We start from the raw sequence: 6,433 nt of genomic DNA, 5'->3' as shown, positions 1-6,433 counted from the left end.
CCTGCAGCTTTAGTTGCAGCTTTAGTTTCATATTCCCCAGCTGTTGCTATCAAGTTCTCCTGATCAAAGTCTCTCTGATGGCTGTCCTGTGCTCTTTTGTACTTTTTGAAGAGGTTTTTTACCTTTGCTCTTAGAACATTAGTTTGTGGTTGCTTTTTTTGTTTGTTCCATAGTGTTCAGGCACAAACTGATATCAGTTCTAAACATGTATTTTTACATCTTGCAGTCACCTCACATGGGGGATTTCCCTCTGAGGTGGGTTTTACCATCCTTAACCTGATCATTCTTGCTGCCTCATGAGTCTCCGGTGCTGGGTGCCACTGAAAAGGGCCCCAAGTGCTGCCCCTGAGCTGGCACAGGCACTGGCTGTAAAAAGCCTTGGGGCGAGGATGGGGCTGTTTATTCTTGGCGCTTTCAATTGCAAGATGCTATGTGCAGGGGTCAGGGCCCTTCCTGCCTGCTGGCCCGACATGTGCCGTAGGTGTGAGTGTCAGTGCCCTGCACAGGGAGAGGGGCTGCAGCTCCAAGGTGATGTTTACTTTTCTGTCCTGTTGCTTAGGATGCGATGCCCTCTGCTAATGAGCTAATAACGAGCCTCTTGGCTGGCGCTACCCTACCGTCTTCTGTCACTGGTGCTGCATATGAATAAGCCTGCCTGTGCAGATTCTTCTGATACACGGTTTGACTTTGTAGTCTGAAATTAGCAGGGATAAAGTCCTCTAATGCATTAGTGTTACGTAGGAACTCTGGAGGGAATTCATAAAATCCGATGAGAACAATCGCATTTGTTCTGATGCAAGCTGCCTCCAGAACAAGTCCTCTTTGTTTTGCTGCCTGCAGACAGGGTGCTGGGTACAGGCAGGGAGCTGCCCTCTCAGAAATGCTGCTAGCAGTGTAAGCTTGGGTTTAAACCTGTTCTCAGCTCAGTATGGTGCCAGCAGCCTGGCCTGGAGCACTTTGGGGTGCATCTATAATAATAATAAATCAACAGGTGGAATTGGTGCTGTTGTAGGAAGTCAGGGGGACGTACCTGGCCCCTGTGGGCTCTGGTCTGTGCTACTAAAATCCTTTTGCCAACATTGTCTGAGGATTAACAGAGGCTGTGCCAGCGCTGCAAAGCGACTACAAGGTGGTTGGGAGCTTCCTGGGCCTGTGACAGTGTGATGCGGGGGGCGTGGGGTGGGTGGGCTGGGACAGAGATGACCTTTTTCATTAGTTGCTTGAAAAGCTGCAAGAGGAAAATGTCAGCAGGAAAAACCTCCCTCACCTGCATGCTGATTTAAACTGCAGGTATCCTGGCCCAGACCATGATCTCAAGGGTTAAAGAGGGGGCGACCCAGATGGCAAGTCCCTCAGAATGACATACTGTCTTGCGGAGTTCAAGAGCAGGTTTGTTTTCCTTCCATGCTGTTATGCACAAATCCCTCGGAGCAGTTCCTTGTGTTTGTGGAAAGGCAATTGCGTAACTGCCAGCCTGGGACACGCTGGGGTGGGAGCAGGGCTCCCACGGCCCCTGCCTGTGAACTGCCACGCTGCCTGTCACCCCTGCGCCTGGGCTTCTCAGAGGACAGGACTGAGGCGAGCAGGTTATGGGTCTAGGGAGGGTGCCTGTGGTTGCTGAGGGACCTGGGGGTCGCCTGCCTTTCGGATGCAGCGAAAGATAGAGTGATGGAATAATGGGAAAGCAGCAGCCTGGCTGGGGAAGAGGCTTGAGGGCTTTTCTGTTCCTGTTTTTCCTCCATCGGTGTTGGGCAGCTGCTGTTAGGCGGCACCAGGCTGATCTCGTTGACAGATGCTCTGGAGATGCCGCTGCTGGCCAGGGCTGGCAGCGGGGCAGTGATGAAGCAGCTCGGCCTCTGTGCCCCTGTGAGAGAAAACATCCAGCAAGCTCCAGGGCATCCGTGCCAGGGGTACCCGTGCTTCTGCCTCTGCAGAAAGCACTTTCCCCTCCAGGGACATATTCTGCCCTCACTGTGTGTGCTCTGAGCATGGCTCCCTGCAGCTCTGCTCCTCCCTGGGCAGTAAGCTCCCTGCGGGCACTGGCAGGAGTGCAGGGAAGGGGCAGCTGGGCTGGCTCCCCGATCTGTCCTGGGGAGCACTGAACCCCAGCAGAGGCACCTCCGCAGCAGGACAGGGAGGCAGCCTGCACCCCACCAGGGACACCCTGCTCTGCGGTCACTGCAGCCTCAGCTCCATGGAGGATGATGCTGAGCGCACGTCCCTGTTCCTCTCGGCTCCCCTGTGTCTGGTCTCCTCCCTGGCTTCTTCCTGATGCTCGGAGAGGACCCACCTTTTCCTGCCAGCCCAGCCCCAGCCAGGCCATTGCCCAGGGTGGTTGCAATGTGCCAGGCCTGGCCCTGCTCCAGGGGTTCTTCAGGCCCCTCAGCACCTGCAGCCCTGCTTCCCCACAGCCTCCCCTGCGCAATGCGATGCTGGCCCTGGGCTCGCGAGGAGCTCGTCCTATGTAAATAGGTCACTTCTAGCCCAAAACTGGGGTGGCTGCTGGGAATCGCCACAGGTCAGCTGGCCAGAGATAAAACACATTCCTGCAACCGGCGCCAGCTTCTCCGGTGAATTGTGATCCACTTTGATAGCAAGGCACTGGGGACTGAGGTGGGGGGCTGAGCGGGGATCTGTGGACCTGCCAGGATGTTTTGGTTGGTGGCCTCCCTGGTGTTGGAGCTGAGCAAGGCAGAAGCAAGAAGACAAGGGACAATCCATTACCCCCCTGGAGGAGAGGATGCCTCTGTCTCCATGCTGTCCCCATCCTGTGCTGCCGCCTCTTGAGTAGCTGCTGGACTTCTTCCCCCAAGCTGGGTCTCTGCCAGCAGGAAGGGACACACAAATGGCTTTTATGGAGCAAGAACAAAATACTTCCTCGTGGCCAGGCAGCAGCATCCCTGCAGGGCAGCAGCCCAATGTTGCTGTGACACCTGCCCAGAGGAGAGCGGTGCACCCGGCTCACCCCATGGCCCCTGGGCTGCAAAGAGCTTGGGCCTCAGCAAGGCATAGGGCATGTCCTGCTGCCCCAAGCCTTGCTGGGGACAAGGGGCTCCCAGTGTGTGGGGGCAGAGGGACCCTGTGCCCTCATGGCTCCATGGCACCCACTGCCCTGAGGACAGCAGGTGCTGTGTGTGGCCAAGCAACTGTGCCTTTGTTGTTTCTAATGGTGCTGGGGTCAAGTTTGTGTAACTGGACACTAATAAAACTGCTTTTAAGCCATTTCCATGGTGATGACATAGTGGGGCTGAGGGTGGGCATCCATCCGGCCTTCCACCCATCCATCCCACACATGGGTCCATCCTCGGCACAGGGTGCTGAGGGTCCTGTGCTGCCACTTGGCCAGCTGCAGTGGTGCCCCAGCCTGGAGCCACGCAGGTCAGGGCAGAAGGCACCAGGAGTGGCTTCTGTCCCTGGCTGGGAGCTGCCAGGGACAAAGCTGCCTTCCCTGCATTGTATGGAAATGAGGGTTGGCTAAGGGGCCTCTCACAGCTGCCTCTTGCCCAGCCTTCACTCACAAGCCTGCGACTCAGACGCCTGTGTGACGGCAAAGCAAACTCCAGTGGGTGCCTGGAGCCAGGCTCCACCATGCCAAGCACCCTGCTCCTCTGGTGGAGATCCTCATCCCAGCACCCCTTACCTGCCCACCAGGGCTTCCTGCAGCCACGCATCTGCTCAGGGCTCCTCCTCAGGTGAGGGGTGCAAGCAGGGACACAGTCCCTGCCCCCCCTGCCATGAACAGTGTGGGCAGCAAAGGGTGACAGCGGCAGCCAGCCTCACGCGCTGCAGGCTGGTGTCTGCCACGCCAGGCTGCCAGCTCCGGATGAGGCCACAGGCTCTGTCGTCTTTTCTTTCCTGGGTTTGCACTGTAGCAATGTCTCCACCGGCATCTGCTCTGCACTGGCCCCACAGGGTCATTTTGACCTCTCTTTGAAAGGGAAGCAGGGGAGCTCCTCTGGCCTGCAGGGCCAGGATCTGCTGCACCCCAGGCAACCCTCACCTCGCAGTTCTTCCCCAATGGACACGTGTGCAACAGAGAATGAGCATGAGAGGGGTGATATTGGGCAATGCAGTACTGTCTTGGTTGGAGACATGAGCCTGAGAGCGTGTCTCTTGTTCCGGGCAGCCCTGCAGCAGGAAGGATGGCATGGGCATGGTGCTGCACATCACAGTGCACCCTGTGCTCTTGCTACCAAGCACCTTGTCCCAGGTCCCCCCCGCCTCTTCTCTCGCCATGCACCCAGGTTTTACACCACAGGGAAGGTGAGACAAAGAGCCTGGCTGCTGAGCCAATTGCAGAAAAAGCAGTATTCCCCTGAAACAGCTCTTTCTGCAGCAGGGTGTTGCAGCCTGCAGCGCTGTCCCGGCAGGGAAGAGCTGGGAAGGGGCCGTGCCGCAGGCTGAGTGCGTGGGCCAGCAAGGGGCTCATCAGGTCAGGATGCAAGCAGAGAGCTTAATAAAGAACAGGGCACCACTGTGTGAAGCCAAAGAGCTTGTTTTCCTGAAGCAGAGTCTCAGGGTGGGCCAGGCTGTGTGCTGCTCCCCTCGCAACCTGCAGTGCCTCAATCCTTCCTGCAGCATTCCCCTGGTCCCCCCGCCGCCATCCCTCAACTCTCCCGACCTTCTGTCTTCTTCCTTTCCTGGAAGTGCAGCTGTTGGCAGCGACTGGCTGCTCCTTCCTCCCGGCCACGGGAGGGGCCTGGGCCCCCCGCCAGCCCCGCTATGGGCTTTGTGCAGGACGGGTTGCGCAAGGAGGCCCTGTGGACACCCCGTCCCCGCGTGCAGGCAGAGCAGAGTGGGACCCAGAGCCACCCACCACCCCAACGGCTTCGGCTCCTCTGTTCATCAGGCTCCACAGTGAGCAGCCCCTCACTGGTATGTTGGGGCTCAGTGCAGAGCACTATGTCCCTGGCAAGAGGCAGCAGCGGGGTTTGCTCCTGCTTGGCAGAGGGCCCTTCCCTGCTGCTGGCAGGCAGTGCTGGTTTGGGGGCTCCTCCTGTAAGGGAGCAGATGTAGTTGGAGAGGTGAGACCTCCTGTAAGTGATGCGGTGTGAGCACCGTGCAGGCTGGACACAGGGCTGCCCTCCCGGCCACCAGACGCTCCAGCTTTCTCAGGGCCATACACATGACACAGGGCGCAGAGCTGCCCAAACCTGTCCCTGCCTCCTGTGTGTGAGCCTAGCTCCGCATCTCTCTCAGGAGCAGGAACGTGCACCCGTCCTGAGTGTCAGTCACCACGGAGCAGCCGCCCAACTCCCTGCACTGCCCAGCTGCCCCACGCGTCGCAGTCTGGGCTGGCCTGGCCATGGGTGGACAGGCAAGAGCATAGCCCTGTGCCTCACACACCTCACCCTCCTGCTCCACTGCAGAGGTGTCTCTGGTCCATGGCAACCTTGGCAGCTCTCCCACCTGCAAACCTCCTCTTCAAGAGGAAGTGGCCGGCCCAGCTTCCAGCAGAGCTGCAGGAGCTGCTGGCAGCATCCCTGGAGCAGGCGAGGGCACATGGCACTGCTTGCGGAGGGACTGGGGCTGCTCCCACTCTGCCAGTTGTGCCGTGAGATTGCAGGAGCGAGACAGGGCTACCTGTAATGCAGGCAGGGCACTGTCCCCTTCCCAGGTGACCCCGCTCCACTCAGCAGGGTAGCAGGGCCGATGCTGGCAGGGGAGGTCTCGAGGCATCCAGCTGGGGGGGGTGGGGGGGTGGGGGTGGGGGTGTCCCATCTACAGCCTTTTAATGAGGTTTTGCAGGAGGGAGGGCTGCCAGGACATCAGGAAATAGGGGTATGCCAAGGAGACATCCCAATGCCTCCCTGCTCTGCTCATGGACACCCACAGGCCCCACACGATACACTGATGGTGTAGTCCCCAGAGCTGCAGGCCCAGGGTCCTGCAGTACCTCCCACCCTGTATGACTTTTCGCCCAGAGAGCGCTGGCAAGGGTACAATAATATTTGTATACCTAAAAGTAGAACGATTGATCCCGCTGCTGTTTTGCAATGTGTTGACGACCACGCAGTGCAGAATTATATAAGTGTACGTGGAGCTGGCAAATTTGTATTTCAATCATATGAGTGCTGTTGTGCAATGCTTCCCCTCCATGGCCCCAAAGGAAAGAGGGTGTGTGGGGGCTGCCGGTGCTTCAGCAGAGGCTGCCGTGCACGCGCCGAGTCCTTCAAGGGCTTATGGTAATCCTGGTCCCCATGGCTCTAAGGGTAAGGGATGCAAGTGTTACTACCTGAAGTCTCAAGTTCGGCTTTAAAAGTCACCTGCAAATGACGCAGCGGGAGCCTTGCTCGTTGCCCCTCCCTATCCAAGATAAATCACCTGGCGCTTGCAATTCAGAGCTGATTCCTCCGGAGCAGGAATCTGTCCTGGGCTCCCAACGCCCTCAGAGGTTCTTTGCCCCCAGTGCATTGTACCTGAGTGCAGGAGG

Source organism: Athene noctua, chromosome 10 (genome assembly GCF_965140245.1).
Source record: "Athene noctua chromosome 10, bAthNoc1.hap1.1, whole genome shotgun sequence".
Classification (NCBI taxonomy): Eukaryota; Metazoa; Chordata; class Aves; order Strigiformes; family Strigidae; genus Athene; species Athene noctua.
Note: the sequence above shows the minus strand (reverse complement) of the source record.